Here is a 17,309-nt window from a genome sequence, read left to right as displayed (position 1 = left end):
CCAAAACATAAAAGGAAGTTCTTTTGTAGGTAAACTGCATTAATACCTCAGGGAATAACCAGTACTTTTTCTTGATCCATCATCAGGTAAGGGTATTTACTGAACAAGTCTAGCAACCTTAGTTGAGTCTCTGGAACCACATAGAGATGCAAGGAGAGAACCCTACAAAGTTCTCTGACCTCCACACAATTAAAGTTAAAACAAAACAAAACCTCCAAAACTCAAAAAGTAAATACATGGTCTTTGAGATCTTTGAAGATTATCACTGAGTATCAATTTTTTCACTAATTTTTGTCTCTCCCAACTTATTCATCAACTCTGAGTCCCTGTGTTCTATACCCAAGAATACGTAAATCAAAAATAACATCTGCAGATACATATAACAGTGATTTCTTCCTTTTTATTACTTGATTGCAAGATTATAAATATTATGTTCCTATTTATCAGGTCATGACACTAAATTGTTAACATGGTTTGAAAAGAAATTGCTAACAGCCTTCCCACACAGGTTTTTGTATATATGTTCAGTTTTATTTCTCTTAAGTAAATACCCACATGCTTTGTGGTATGCAAGTGTACATTTAATCTTACAAGTAAATAGTCATTTTCCAAAGTAGCAGTATGAACCATTTTGTATGCCCCTTCCAACAATTTTGGAAGTTCAAGGGTAAGTGAAATACTAGTCCTAACTTCCTGTCTGTATCTGGTTCTATACCTAAGAAATAAAGTCAGTTCTCTAAGCAATCATTAATGATTTGTAAATTATTTGTAAGATCCTTTTTAAAAATCAACCAGTCTCTGACTGTTTAGTATGAATCATAAGTGTCTTTTTTGGTTTTTGTTTTTGTTTTTGTTTTGTTTTGTTTTTTTTTGAGACGGCCCTGGCCATCCTGGAACTGAATCTGTAGACTGGTTGGCCTCGAATTCAGAGACTCACCTGCCTCTGCCTCCCGAGTGCTAGGAATAAAGGTGTGTGCTACCACCAATGCAGGTCCACTCTTTCAGATTGCAGATGTGAATAGTCAAATCAAGTTACTTTTCTTACCAGCAACCTTTATGGATCAAGAAAAAGTACCACTTGTCAGGACAAATGAAAAAAATGTATCATTTGAATCCATTAGTCAGAATTTTCTTTTAAAAGATTTATTTTTAATTGTGTGTAAATATTTGTGTGTGTCTGTACTAGACATGTAAACATCCATGCAAATGTCCAGGGAAGCCATTAGAGAATGTTAGATCTCCTGAAACTGGAGTTACTAGCATCTATGAGCTACTACTTGATGTGGACAACTGGAATTGAACTGCTGTGTATCAATCTCCTCAAGACTGAAACATTGCATCTCCCAAGGAACTTCCTTATCACAAAAGATAAAACAACTCAAAATAGCTTCAGGGAAGTCCCTAAAACTGTTCAGATTGACTATGACCCTCTCTCCCCAAGATTATATAAGAAAAGTTTGTTGAGAGTCACTCTCAGACAAGCCTAGCTACAGAGACGCTGAGGCCAGGCAAGGTTTAGATCAAATGAGTTACTTACTTGAGGTTTCCAGCTTTTGAGGTAAGTTTATTCAGATGCTGATCACTGAGCCCAGAGATCCGACTGCAGTCTGAATGTTGGCATTGGTCAAGCACCTCCTGTCTCAGTGTTGTGTAAACTGTTTTCAATCACCTTTGATTGGTTAATAAAGAGTTAATCAGGGCTGGAGAGATGGCTCAGTGGTTAAGAGCACTGACTGCTCTTCCAGAGGTCCTGAGTTCAAATCCCAGCAACCACATGGTGGCTCACAACCATCTGTAATGAGAACTGATGCCCTCTTCTGGTGTGTCTGAAGACAGCTACAGTGTACTCATATATAATAAATAAATAAATCTAAAAAAAAAAAAAAAAAAAAAGAGTTAATCAGCAATAGCTGAGCAAGTGAGGAGGCAGAACATCCAATACCAGTGAAGGGGTATAGGTGGGAAGAGGAGAAAGGGGGAGATGTGTCACCATGAAGAGAGAATGGATGGAGCAGAAGAAACCAGAGCAAGACTAAGATGGCAGGCAAACATCACATAGCAGTAAGTTGTTGGGAAGTAGGCCAGGCCAGCACAGTCAGGTTGGAATAGTTCAGTATTTGCCCAGCTCTAGTGCAAGAAGCTCATTAACAAAAATATCAAGTCTAGTTCTCATTATTTCAGAGCTAGGGGAGCACAGAAAAGCCCCTAACATTTGCAGTCACCTGCTTTGACGATGCATCTGTCTCTAAGTTCTTTCTGCTCCTTTTAAGTAGCCCCTCACACACATTTCTGTCAGCAACCCTAATAAAATTCATTGTTTCACCAACACTGAACTTTGGTGTTATCCAGTCTTTGGTCTGTCATGGGCTCATTACCTGGGGTGAACAGGCATGTATATGAGTCTCCCAAGGCTAAGTGTTGTCACACAACATGAACTCAGGCCCTCTTAAGAAGCAAGACGTGCTCTTAATTAACCTCAGAGCCAGTTCTCCAACCTCCAATCTGATTTTCTCAATATTCAGATGGACTTTTCTATGGTTTAAATAAAATTCTAAAATAATGTCTTCATATAGCAAGTCACATTAAACACCTTTATTTTTAAATCATAATTTTCTAGAAGACAAAAAAAACCCTATTAAACAAATATATCCCATGTTACAAACAAATACCAAAAGCTTTAAAAGAGGGCATTAATTGCTTAATTTATAGTGCATCAATACAAGCCCAAACAGTGTATCTAGAAGCACATATGGAAGATGATATTCTGAAACCTCAGCATGGAAGAGACAGGAAAACGACTAGAAAAATGACTTAGCAGTTAAAAGCATTTATTCTTACACAGGACCCAGGTTCAGTTCCCAGCACCCACATGGCAGCTCATTACTGTAACTCCAGTTTTAGGGGACCTGACACTATTCTGTACTCCACAGGTATCACACACTCACATGGTACAGACATACATTTAGGCAAAAACCCACACAAATAAGTAGTAATTTTGTTTGTTTTAAAACAGGATCTAGGGCTGGAGCGATGGCTCAGCGGTTAAGAGCACTGACTACTCTTGCAGAGGTCCTGAGTTCAATTCCCAGCAACCACATGGTGGTTCACAACCATCTGTAATGGGATCTGATGCCCTCTTCTGGTGTCTGAAGAAAGTGACTGTACTCACATACATAAAATAAATAACTCTTAAAAAAAAAACAAAAAACAAAAAACAAAACAGGATCTATTCCTAGATGTCCTAGAACTCATGATGTAGACCATGCTGGCCTTGAACTCACAGAGATCTGCCTGCCTCTGTGTCCCAAGAACTGGAATGAAAACCATGCAATTATTATTATTATATTTTTAAGAGCACTGGGTTTTAAGAGCAGAGGGCCCAGGTTTAATTCCTAGTACCTAGGTGGTGGCTAAAAACTGCTTGTAACTCCAGTTCCTGGAATCTTCTGGCCTCTGCAGGGACTGTAAGCATGTATTACATATACACACATGCAGGCACTCATATACATAAAAGAAAAATTAAAAGGAAGAGACAAGGAATATAATTAGGAATGCAAGAAAGGAAGGTTGTCTGGACATTGGTAAGTGATTTGTTCTTTAGTTGAGAATAGGAAATAGAAATATGCTTTTTAAAAAAGAAGATAGCATAATTATTTTTAATAAATAAGACACAGTGAGTTCAAAATGAGAGCGACTTTGCCTTCAACTAAAAGGCTCTTCTAATGTAAAGACACACTCTGTAATGTTAAAGGACTAGTGTAAAGCACCCTTTTTTTTTTTAACTTAAAAGGTATAGTGGGTGTGGGGGGTATTTCCAACTTCTTTCTAACATTAACTACCCATAACACTTCGGAGAAGTCACCTCCTCTTTGGGACTTTAGTATTGTCAGAACTACAAGTTTGTACTGACAACTTTCCCACGTCTAAAATATTGTGACATGGTACTTGTCCAGTTACCAAATAAACAAGGTGTTTTCAATGTCAAGTTTCTCAGTAGTAAAATAACTGTCTCACTGGCAAAAATCACAGACCTATTTTCTACCCCTTGATTAAATCATTATGAAGGAATAGTAGTTTGCTTTATTCTAGTATTATAGAAATAGTAATGATCCAAAAAGCTTGCTGAAACTCCAACTTTAGAGGCACCTGACTCTTCTGGCCTCTTTGAGTATCTGCATTCATGTGTTCCCACCACCACATAACTAAAATAATTTATTTTAATTAGTAACAAACAACTAAGAAATAAATATAATCAAGATGACAAAGTTCTATGCTCTTTCATAAAATAATAAAGATCAGGTTCCACAAGATGAAAAGGTGCCAGGCAGTGTGCACACAACTTCAGGTGTACTCAGGAGGCAGAGGCAGGCAGATCTCTGAGTGCAAGGCCAGCCTAGTCTATAGAGCAAGTTCTAGAACAGCCAAAGCTATACAGAAAAACCCGTCTAGAAAAGAACAAAAACAAAACAAAAAGATATAAAGGTTATTATGGTTCATTTGCAATCACATCTATAACAAAACTGTAATGTTTTGAATGCACCTCTAGACCAAGGCCTGTAACAAGAACAAATACTGTTGCCAAATCAGAAAAACAATGTTTTCTGGCAATTAAAAGATGTTATTAGGGAGAGAAAAAAAACTATCTCTGTGAAAAGCAAATGACAAAGAGGACATCTAAGTTTCCTCTGAATGTCAAAAGGATTATCTGTTTATCTGTATAAATTTCATGTCTAACTTAATATAAACATAGATGGAAAGTTACAGAAACAACTATATACCAATATGCCATCGAGGACACTAGTATAAAGATGTATACTACCTACTTCTGTCAGTTGAGAGGGCATACTGATGATACCCCTGTAGAAGCAAGTATACTGTGTATCTGCATCTTGATTTCTAAATACCCACTAAAAGGAACCAGAGCTCAAGGAAGAACAGTCTAATTCTAATTTTGGAGTTGAATTAGAGAAACATAAAGGAGCCTAGTACATCTTGTAGTGCCAGAAAAATAAAACAAAAACAAAAACAAACAAACAAACAGAGGGGCTAAGAGATGGCTCCATGGATGGCTAAAGTGCTTCCTGAGCAAGCATGAGGTTTAACTCAGTTCCGAGCCATCTACAGAAGAGCCAAGACAGGACAGAGTAGATTCTGGGGGCTCACTGGCCAGTCTAGCCAAAATGGTAAAAGTCAGGTTCAGCAAGACAGACTGACTCAAAAAAATAAGATAGACCAGAGGAGAAAATTCAGTAGGTATAAGCAATTGTTGCATATTCCTGATGACCTGAATCTGAATTATGATCCTAGGAACTCACATAAAATACTCAATATGGTAGTATGCATCTGTAATCTCAGTACTCCTGAGATGGGAGGTAGAGATAAAATTGTCTAGAAGCTCATTGGCTGGGCCAGCTAGCCTGGTGTATCATGGCAATGCAATAGAAACAGAGACCCTGCCTCAAAAAAACAAGGTAAGGACTACCAAAACTTGTCCTCTAACCTCCATGTGACACACACACCACAAAGAATAAAACAATAAACAAATGGTGAGGGCTGGAGATGGCTCAGTGGTTAAGAGCACTGACTGCTCTTCCTGAGGTCCTGAGTTCAATTCCCAGCAACCACACGGTGGCTCACATCCATCTGTAAAGAGATCCGATGCCCTCTTCTGGTGTATCTGAAGACAGCTACAGTATATATATATATATATATATATATATATATATATATATATATATATATATATATATATATATATATAATAAATCTTTAAAAAAAAAAAACAAAAACCCAAACAAATGGTGATACAGGGACTGATGACACAGACTTCTAAGCCCAGCTCCTAGTAAAACAGAGACTGAAGAATCACAAATTCAAACTACATAAAAATTTTTAAAAATTTCACTACAGAAAGCTGTGGGATATAGCTTCATGGTATAGCGCTTGTCTAACATTTGTTTTGTTTTTGACATTTTTTTCTTCCATTTTTATTAAATTGGGTATTTCTTATTTACATTTCAAATGTTATTCCCTTTCCCGATTTCCTGTCCATCAGCCCCCTAACCCTTCCCTCTCCCCTTCTCCTCCCCATCCATCCCCCAATACTCCCCCCCCCAACAATCCCCTACACTGGAGATCCAGCCTTGGCAGGACCAAGGGCTTCCCCTTCCACTGGTGCCCCAACAGGGCTATTCACTACTACCTATGCAGTTGGAGCCCAGGGTCAGTCCATGTATGGTCCTTGGGTAGTGGTCTAGTCCCTGGAAGCTCTGGTTGGTTGGCATTGTTGTTCTTATGTGGTCACAAGCCCCTTCAGCTCTTTCAATCCTTTCTCTAATTCCTCCAATGGGGGTCGAATTCTCAGTGGTTTACTGCTGGCATTCGCCTCTGTATTTGACATGTTCTGGCTGTGTCTCTCAGGAGAGATCTATATCCGGTTCCTGTCAGCATGCACTTCTTAGCTTCATCCATCTTATCTAGTTTTGGTGGGTGTAAATATATGGGCCACATGTGGGGCAGGCTCTGAATGGCCGTTTTGTAAAGCCAAGGTTTAATTCCCTGTGCCTCAGGAAAATTAGTAAAATGAAGCAAGAGAAATAAATCTTCCTTACAAAATTCCAAATAAAATATATGGATACTTATTTCTCCAGGAAATGCACCTAAACTGTTCACCTACTTTCAGGATGGTCTAGACTTGAAGACATGTCTAACCTATGACTAAAGGGCCTGATGCATATGAGAACTTACCTAAAACACCATGAAATTATTTTTGCAAAAAAAAAAAATCCATGCATATTATTTCATTTGTGTTACTTGACACCACCACAAAAGGTTGGACACATCTGGCAGTTGGCAACTCACTTCTAAAGAAGAGGTATGGAAAAGGAGAAAGAGTAATTTTATTACCTAACCTGGTCAATATTACCAATGAAGCTGAATACAAAGCAGGAGTAACCTGACTCTCTAGGGATTGGGCAAGTGTAAAGTATTCTTAAAGCACTGTTAAAAAATCACATTAATGACAGGCCTGGTAGCGCATGCCTTTAATACTTTAATACTAGGGAGGCAGAGACAGGCTGATCCGAGTTCAAGGCCAATCTGGTCTATAGAACAAGTTTCAGGGCAGCCAAGGCTACATAGAAAAACCCTGTCTCCAATACAAAGCAAAAATCACATTAACAGGGCCAGTGAGATAGCTCAGTGTATAAAGGCAGCTGCCAAACTGTCCAAGTTCAACCCCTGGCACTCACACAGTGAAGCAGAGGTCCAACTCCAATAAGTGGTCCTCTGGCCCTCCACACACGCACAATTACAGTGTGTATGCATTCAAATTCGCTTGCTCACTTGCTCACTTGTGCGCGTGCACACTCTCTCTCTCTCTCTCTCTCTCTCTCTCTCTCTCTCTCTCTCTCTCTCTCTCTCTCTCTCTCCCCCACACACACACACACACACACACAGACAAACTATCACTCTCAAAATGTCAATGTCATGAAAGGTAGACATTTTTAAATGACATTTTTAAAGGTAGAAGCAGCACTAAATTTCTACTAGAATGATTAGAAAATTAAAAAAATAAAAAATAAAAAAACTTGTTAAAACTAAGTGCAGTCAAGAATGTGGAGCAATAGGAAATCTCATTCATTTCTGATGAAACTGCAAAATAGTAAGTCACTTTGGAAGAGGGTTTGACAGTTTCCTACAAAAACTAAACCATAGTTTAACCATATGATCCAACAAATTTACACAAATGAAGTAAAAACTAGGTCCATATAAAACTCCTAAGGCCCACTATAATTTTGAACACTTGTACTCTTAGCACTTTAGAGGTAGAGGCAGGAGCATCAAGAGTTGAAGGTCAGTTTCAGCTACATAGTAAGTTCAGTAGATTACATCAGACTTTGTTTCAAAAAATGAACAATCTAACCTTTCAGTGAAGTGAAAGAAGTCAGTCTAAGCACAGTACATAAGGTAGAATGACTCCAGTTATGTGTCACATTCTGGAAGAGGAAAACTACAAGAACAGTAAAAAGACATGGTTGCTGAGTTTTTAAGGCAGTAAAACTATTCTTTATTTTTTTGCTTTTAATCCCGACTCAAGTGTCTATGTACCACAGCACAAGAGAACACAGGCCCATGCAGACAGCAGTTCAGGGCTGTACCAGTCCTACTGTTCTCATGTTAGTGAAGGCCTTTATGAGGGCCTAGGCACTTCTACACAAGCAACACAAACATAAACCTAAGAATTTTCTAGTTTTCTTAGTAGAAGACTTCTGATCTTATCTGTTGCGATAGTTCACATCCAAAAATACCAAACACTGACACAGTTACATACTGTCTTTGTTTAACTTCATCACATACAGAAGACTATGTCAGTTTAGACTACTTTTGTTCAAGACTTCTCTACTATTTACTTGCATTGCTTAAAAAAACAAGAAAGAAAAAAAAACACATACCAAAAAACCTAGTGTGTGTGTGTGTGTGTGTGTGTGTGTGTGTGTGTGTATACATACACCACTTTGGCATCCATATGGAGGTTAGATGTAGGAGTTGGTTCTCCTTGCACCACGTGGGTCCGGGGGATGGAACTCAGGTCCTAAGTGGGCACACAACCCAGGCTGTCTTCAAACTTCCTAACAGTCAAAAATAACCTTGAGCTCCTGTTCTTCCTGCCTCTGCCACCTAAGTACTGGCAGGTGTGCTCCATCATGCCTCACTGACCAGTCTACTTTGTTCCAGGAATTGTGTAAGGTACAAATATAACCTCACAGAGAAAAAAAAATGTGCACTCTACTTTCATTTCTGTGAGGAATTCTGACACAAACAAACAAAAAATCAAATAAGAAGACATAAAACAGAGAGTAATGAGGTAAAAGGCACTAAGACAGCTATTGTAATTGAGACCTTAGAAAACTGTTTCTTTATGGAGTTGACATTTAAGTTGAAATGTGTAGTAAGCCTGTTAACATAGGTTTGAGATAAAGGCAAAGTGGGTTGGGACATTCTGGGCAGAAAACAGGAAAAGTGAAGGCCAAAAGAAAGAAACTTAATGTTTTGGAAGTTTATTAAGGAGTCAAGATAGGTGCACTGCTTACAACCTAAGTAGGTCTGGAGAGGTGGTTCAGTTGAGAGCACTTGCTACTCCTGCATAGGTTGTGTTCACAGAACCCACATGGTGGCTCACAACCACCTGTAAGTCCAGTACCAGGGGGCCCAACACTATCTTATAGGCAACCTCTGTGGACCTGGATACCATGGGTACACATACATATATGCAGGCAAAACACACACATAAAATAAGTATAAAAATTAAAAAACAAAAAACTAAGTAACATCTTTGAACTCAATATATGTAATAATATGAGAATCATTCAAAACTTCAAACCTCTCTAACACTAACCACCAAGAAACAATCACAATTAGATTAACATCTCAATTTTAAAGCTGGCAGGGGTGGTATACATTTGTAAAGCCCAGCATAGAGGTGGCAAAGGCAGGACCCCAACTTCAAGGCCAAACTAATCTGCATAGGGGTTTTCAGGCCAGCCAGGGTTGTATAGCAAGATTCCTCTATCTCAAAGCTATACACAAGTGCCAATTTTAAGCTCCCCCTTGTCTTACCATACTCATAGCTGCCCATAAAGTAAACACTGAATTTTCAACTGGCTCCCTAAAAAAATACCATGCCTGTTATCCATATTTCATATCTCTGGTAAATACGTCAAGGAAGAGGAGTGTGTTCTGTTTTAAATCTGTTCTTTAATTTTTTTTAAAAAAAGCCATTACTTTATATATGATGACCCTGAGAGCACAGACTCTGGCTACCTAACTTGCATTTAAATTCAGGTTCTGCATAATCTTTCTCAGAACTCAAGCTTGAGTTCTGCTGCTTGCTAGGGCTGGAACATGGCCCCCTTACTCTGTTACCAGCTTTCTGTTTTCCAAGTACCACACTGTCTAAGCTTGGCTGTCCTGAAACTTGCTCTGTAGATTGACCTTGAACTCAGAGATCTGTATGGCTCCGTTTTCTGAATGCTGGGATTAAAACTAGACTTATTAAGCTTTCCTTCATTTAGAACTTGCTCTGTCTCAGCCTTTAACTCTGCTTGGTTTTTGTCTCCTGGAATTAAAGGTGCCTACCACCATGCCTGCACCTAAATTTGGCTGGGTGGGATCTTGCCCCCAAATCCCACTCCCTTAATCTGTTATCTCCTAGGGCATAGGATTCAGTTTCATTTCACTTCTTGGTGCCCCTTTAATACTTGAACCTTATATTTTAACCACACAACAGAATTTATACCAGGCTGTTTTGAGACTTCCTTCCTCAAAGCAATCTAAATCTTTTCACCTTAGCCTCAGGCAGACTCTTCACACAATGGCAAAAAACAGCCACATTCTTCACCAAAATACCACAAATACAGTCTCTACTCCACATACTGAAATTCTTCTCCACTGAAACCTCTTAGGCCAGTTCTGCACAGTTCAAACCATTTTGGGCAACAAAGTCTTTCATATTCCTACTAGGATAGCCCATTAAGTCCCACTTAAAGGATTCCACTGCTTTCCAAATCTAAAGTCCCCAAATCCACATCCTTCCAAACAAAAGCAGACCTATTATATGGTCAGACCTATTACAGCATTACCCCAGTACCTGGTCCAAACTTCTGTCTTAGTTAGTAAAGGTTTTACTGCTATAAACAGATACCATAACAAAGGCAACTCTTATAAGGCCATTTCATTTAATTGGGGCTGGCTTACAGGATCAGAGGTTCAGTCAATTATCATCAAGATGGGAGCATGGCAGCATCCAGGCAGGGAAGGTACAGGATTGCTGAGAGTTCTACATCTTCATCTGAAGGTCACTAGGAAAAGACTGGCTTCCGGACATCGAGAATGAGGATCTTAAAGCCCAGACCCCCAACAAGGCCACACCTACTCCTACAGGGCTACACCTCCTAACAGTGCCACTCCCTGGACCAAGCATATACAAGCCATCACAATTAGCTACTGCTAGTAAACACATTTAAGAATTTACTTTGTTCAAGGCCCCAGGCTAAGCTAGAGGGATCATAGAAACTATAATTTACCATTGTAAATTGTTCAGAAGATAAATGTGTTAAATTCCCTTAGGTGCTTTTTTCCTGGCTCACAAGTGTGCTCCCTGAATCTAGAATAACGTTTTACCATCCAACAGCCATCAATCTCAGCAGGACACACGACATCCTGGCTTCACTAGAATATAAAATGTTCATTTGCTCTTGTTGGGTTTTTCTGCTGTTTTTTGAGACGGCCTCACTCTGTAATCCATTTTGGCCAGAAACTAACTATATAGCCCAGGCTGGTCTCATGCTCACAGCAATCCTCCTGCTTCGGCCTCCCACATATTAAAATTAGAGGTGTGAACCATCATGCCTTGCAAGTTTTCATCTTTATCAAGACTTTTAACCAATGGGAACTGGAGAAAACAGCTTAGACTTAAGATTTGTTGTTCTTGCAGAGGACCCAAGTTTGGTTCCCAGTACCCACATGTCTACTTATAAGCATCTGTGACCCCAGTTCCAGGGCATCCAATGCCTTCTTCTGAAGGAAGTCTGTGAGAACAAACACATCCATAATGCACATACATACACAGACTGAACATTCATAAAATAAATCTTGGGAAAAATATTTTAACACTATCCAAAGCGATTGTTAAAGAAGTGAGTTATTTTTAATTGCTTTTTCCAAACCCAGGTTTAAATTATTTATTCATCGACTGAACTGCTACTGATGAATTACCACATACCACTCCACATAATTCAAAATTGATAATCCAAACTTTAAAAGAGAGGAAGGTATATGGCATATTGTTATGGAATACCTTTGCTTGCCACCTCCTTAAGTGAACAGCATTAAAAACTTAGGTAAAATTTTGGGACCAGAAAGGGGGAGTTAAATGGTGAGGGTGTTTTCTGCCAAGTCTTACAACTAAGGTTTGATCCTCGGAACCAACACGATAGAACTCCAGCAACTTGTCTGACATCAAGCATATGTACCCACTCACAAAAGTAAACATAAAAGATCTTTAAAAATATATGTGTGTGTGTGTGTGTGTGTGTGTGTGTGTGTGTGTGTGTGTGTTTTGCCTGTATGTCTGTGTACCATGTATATGCAGCACCCATGGAGGCCAGAGGAGAGTATCAGTCCCCATGGAACTGGAGTTACAGATGGTTGTGGCTGCTGGGACTAGACCCAGCTGCTCTGGAAAAGCAACCAGTACTTTAGCAAAGTACTAAAAGTCATCTCTCCAGCCCCATGTTAAAAAAAAAAAAATTTAAACAAGTTTTGTGTACAATTTTTTTCATTACAGGTTTACTACCTTGATTTAACTTACGCTGACAAAAAAAAAAGTTGATTTTGATTTTCTCTTCATTAAACCTTACTAGTCCAGTCACTTTAGAAAAGTCTCAAATGACCATTAGCTTGACTTATTCTTGCTCTTTAGGTCATAGAAGGAGTTTTCAGGGTGATGAAAATGGAAAAAAAGGGATTTCACCTTTCTAAAAATGAGTTTTCAGTTCTATAATTATGCATAATGTAAGACAAGCATCCTATCTGGGCCAAGATTTAATGCCTTGGTTCCTAGGAGAATTAAGAGTCGTGCATAAATTTGGGACAAGTTCTGCAAAACCTCTACTGGTGCTGAATCAGAAACTCATTGTTAAGATTCATCAACAAGAATATATTCTCTAACACACAGCAGCCACTCTGACAACATTTCTTTCATCATGCCCTACGCAAGAAACAAAATGGGATGCATTCAATCTTGCATAGCAATTACCGAGACTTTGGTCAGCTCTCTCAACAACGATTTGCTAAGAGCTAAAAAGTGAGAATCTCATCTATCGAGCCTTAAAGTGGCAAGGCCTGGCTAACCTACCCTACACTGCTGGCTATTGTACTGGTCCCGGAAACCTTCACAGCTGCAAAATACCTGAACTCTGCTGACACTTTCTGAGGGAGAAAACCAAGGGCGGGGCGGTGAACGAACAGAATCCTTACAAAATCATCGCAGGTAGTGGACGCAGGTATGAAGGCAGGCTCGGACACCAGGATCTGGTCCCGCTCTGAGACAACTAGGCCCTTCACACCCACAACAGCCCTCCCGTGCTCTTGTTCATTCATTTAACAATTCCGCGAGGCGCACTCCACCAAGGGCCTGCTGGCAGGGCCCCCGCCCCAACCTCGGACATCTCAGCCTTCGGGCGCGGCCCGGCGCCGCCCGCGAACCTCTGAAGCTGCAGTAGCTCCCCGCCGCGTGCTCTGCTCACCTGAACCCCAGCCCCGGTCACCAACACAAGCGAGCGCCCACGCCCCCCGCCCTGCCAGCCGCGGGCTCCCAGGCCTCCGCCCCGCTTCGCCGCCTCAGACCTGCCGGGTTCGCGAGAACGCGGAGGCGCGCGTCCGCGAGGGCCCCGCCCGCGGCTGTGGGTCCCCTAGCGCGCGCGACGCCGGATCCTCAGGGTCCAGGCGAACAAGTGAGGCCCACCGTCCACTCACCTCCGCTGGGTCAGAACCGAGGGGCCTGCTCTAAGCCGTTTAAAACCGCTTGAGCCGCCGCACACCCCGCAGTGTCCTCGTTGTTTATTGGTCCTCGGAGAACCGCCTATCGTCCCTTTATTGGTCCGTTTGAAAGGGCTATGGGCACGCGCCGCCTGCGGCCTTAAAGGGAACGCGCGCAGCTGCGTTTCCTAGAGCTGCTTGTCAGGTGCTTGTCAGCCAGTGGCTGGAGGAATGGCTACCAAGGCTTCAGATAGAAAAACGAAAGGTTTGTGGAAAACTATGCATTTTCAGCCATCATCACGTTGCCTTTACCTAACTACTGATGCTTAAACTGCTGTCAACACCTCTGCCCTCTTTGTTTGTTTGAGAGCTTGCAATCGCAAATATTGATGATACTGTTCTGTGCTGAGAGGAAACCAAGAGGCAACTGGGATGTAGCAGAAGAAGCCTCGGATGGAGGCAGGATGCTAAATAGTAGTCTTGTACTTCTTTTGAACAAATCACTTTTCTCAGTTAATCCGGACCTCAGTTTCTTTGTGTAGGAAATGGGATAATTATGTTTTCCTTACAAATTTAATATAAATATTTAAATATTTTAAATTTCCTTACAAGTTTAAATTAAAGGCAGTGATGCCTTTGATCCCAACTGAGGCAAGCAGATCTCGAATTCGGGGCCAACCGGTCTACTGAGCCAAGTTCCAGGACAGCCAGAAAAGCCCTATTTCAAAAAACAAAACAAAACAAAACAAACCCCAAACCAAAATCAAACAAACAAAAAAAAATCCAAAATTTAATGTAAGGATTTTATGAACTACAATACCTTCTCAAGTGATTATCAAATTCTTATAAAAAGGAGAGGCTTCATTTGATGAAATATGATTATCAAAAATCTATTTTACTACATTTTATTTGCCTTATAGATGGGTAGTGGTTAAGAAAGTCAAAGGGCAACTTGCTAGGCATTGGTTCTCTCCTTCTACCGTATGGTTTTGGGAATTCAAATTCAGGTCCCCAGACTTGACAGCAAACACCTCTACCCATTGAACCATCTTGCCTGCACTATTTTAGTCTTTGAGACAGGGTTCCAATCTGTAGTCCAAGATAACTTGGAACTGGCACTATAGACCAGGATGCATCAAAAATGTAGCATCATTCCACCTCACCTTCCAAGTCGTGGGATTACAGGCACATGCAACACCATACCCAGCTAAAATTCTTTCTTGAATCAATATCCAACATTTCTACAATATTAGGTTATAATATAATAATGATTATTTTTTACAAATTTAATGTGAGGATTTAATATGACAAGGCAGAGACAGAAGATCTCCGAGTTCAAGGCCAGCCTGGTCTACAAATCAAGTTCCAGGATTGCACAGGCTTACACAGAGAAACCTTATCTTGAAAAACCAAAACCAACCAACCAACCAAACAAACAAACAAACAAACAAGAAACCAAGAGTTAGGGAAGAAAGATATGAATACGGTGGTTCACAACTGTCATTTTAGCACTCTAGGGGTAGAGGCAAGAATGTGGAATTAAGGTAAGCCTTAGCTATGTAGTGCATGGTAAGCCAGCCAGGGCTGGAGGATGCTATCTCAGAACAAAGACAATTTGGAGAAGCAAATGTTCAACTTGACTATTAAATCTGAGTGCAACTTTTTAGGAGGACAATTTTGAGATCTATAGATTCTCCAGCCCAATAATGCTACTAAGAGGCATTTATTATGCACATATACAAAGAAAAGGTGTAAGAATATTACTGACCCACTGGGATATTAGAAACAGAAGTCTGGAAATCACATGGCTATCAAAGGAAACCTTTTACATAAATTATGGGATATCAGTAGAACACTTCACTCTGGGTAAAGGGTTCTCTAGAATCCCAGTCTTCTGGGATTAAATTAGGCCTGGGCCTAAGCTTTTCATGGCCACTATGTCTCAAGATCTCCATGTCAAGATCCAGGTCAAAGCCTGTGCCTTCCAGCCTCAAGATCTGGATCACAGGTGTGTCCTCCAGTTCTGGATTGAAGCTCATTCCAGATGTAGTCAAGTTGACAAGCAGGAATAGCCATCACAGCAGAGGTGAGCCTTATTTTGAAAAAATGAGACCAAGAGAGTGCTAAGATTAGAACCCAGAGCCTAGAAGAGCTGTTACTGCCCACGTGGAAATGGAAAATCAGGAGAGGCCTGTCTCAAGGGAAGGGAGGTCAGCTTTAAGCTTGTTTACACTCAGGTACCAATGAGACATTTAAATGGAATCATCTAAGTGGCTACGAAAGAAGCTGGAAGACTAGATTAAGTCTTAAGTGGTATTGATCTGGGAATTGCTTTTTGTAGAGTGAGACTGCAGGGGCAAGAGGAAGGAGAAAAAGAGAGGTGGGAAGAACAGACTTACATGTGAGGAAGGTGAGGAACTAGTCAAAGCAACAGTGCTCTTTGCACAATGAAGAAGGAGTATACAGAAATAGTCTTCTCTAGGTACTTGGCCATTGGAATATATATGTTTATTTAAATATTGTTAGACATTATATGAAGAATGCTTTATTAAAGGAGAGGCTGATGATTACCTCAGATTTGCTCAGTAAAGGATGCGAGTTGACTGGGTTCTGAAGAGCTTTAGAAGAAGATGGCAAAATATTTTTGACTTCAACCTTATTAGGAAGTATGCATTAGATGTCTGAATCCATTCGCTTATTTATTTGACAACTATTTGTTGAATACCTAGTTTTTGGAGGAACTGTTTTAGACATTTAGACTAGTCAGCGAACAAATCAGACAAGTACAAAAATTCCCTTCACTAAAGGAACTCACGTTACAGTGAGGAGACATAGAAAACCAACACATAAATTATGTAGTATGTTTTTAGACTGTAATTTTGTGTATACATGTGTATGTGCATGCATGTAGAGGCCAGAAGTAGACTTCAACTTCTTCCTCAATTGCTCTCCACCCCTTTTTTCTCCTTTTTAAAAATACAGGGCTCTTAATGAACCTGGAGACCACCACTGTAGCTGGACTGGCTTGCTAGGAAACCCCAGAGCTCCTCCCATCCTCACATTGCCAACACTGAGATTGCAAGCATATATTACCGTGCCCAGTTTTTTTTTTTTAACATGGCTGTTAATATTAGTGATCGAACCAGGGTCCTCCTACTTGCACAGCAAACACTTTACTGTTCAAGGCATCTCTCCAGCTCCTCTAAAAGAGTGGAGCTTGGTGTGCAGATCACACTGGCCTTGAACTTATAGATCCACCCACCTGCCCCTGCTCGAGGGGTGCTGGGATTAAAGGCACGCCACCACCTGCGTGTAGGTCTTGCTGAGATGATATTAGAGCTGACTTGAAGGTGAAGGAGTTGGTCATTTTATGTAGAAGTGTCAGGCAGAAGCCCTATGTTTGGAGCATACCTAGCAGGTTTGAGGTACAGGGAGGCTAATGTAGCTGGAGCAGATGGATAGGAGGTAGGAGGGAGATGGATCTGAGAGATAGGAGGAAGGGGAGTAGCAGAACCTCTAAGGTCTCGCAGAAGCCTGTATAGTATAGTATCTTGTCCATAGTAGGTTCTCAGTAAGCATTTGGCCAAAATTACCTGTTGCAGCCCAGGTAATTTTGTGTACTTAGTTGATTTATTTGTGACTCCATCCCAGGGTCCTCCCAATGATTCTACACAAGTGTAGCACAGCACAGTACATAACAGGGATCAAAGCAAACGCTATATCGTTGGAACCGGAAAGAAGAAACTCATGTCAGTACTGTGGCTGCTGGA

The 17,309-nt window shown here is 40.5% G+C and overlaps 1 protein-coding gene across 6 annotated transcripts in view; it reads right to left on the bottom strand.

Annotated features, from left to right (window-relative positions):
- Positions 1-13,599, bottom strand: part of Ckap5 (cytoskeleton associated protein 5) — a 103,068-nt gene extending 89,469 nt beyond the window's left edge. The window contains exons 1-3 of one of the 6 annotated variants that reach the window (XM_087651838.1): positions 13,537-13,599; positions 1,538-1,870; positions 938-1,052 (exon numbers count right to left, since the gene is read on the bottom strand). The gene's annotated coding sequence lies outside the window, so the exon portion shown is untranslated. 6 annotated transcript variants of the gene reach the window in all.
- Positions 13,600-17,309: the final 3,710 nt, after the last annotated feature.

The sequence above is a fragment of the Rattus norvegicus genome, chromosome 3, assembly GCF_021556685.1.
Source record: "Rattus norvegicus strain SHRSP/BbbUtx chromosome 3, alternate assembly SHRSP_T2T, whole genome shotgun sequence".
NCBI lineage: Eukaryota > Metazoa > Chordata > Mammalia > Rodentia > Muridae > Rattus > Rattus norvegicus.
Note: the sequence above shows the minus strand (reverse complement) of the source record. Positions and strands in the feature narration are given on the sequence as shown.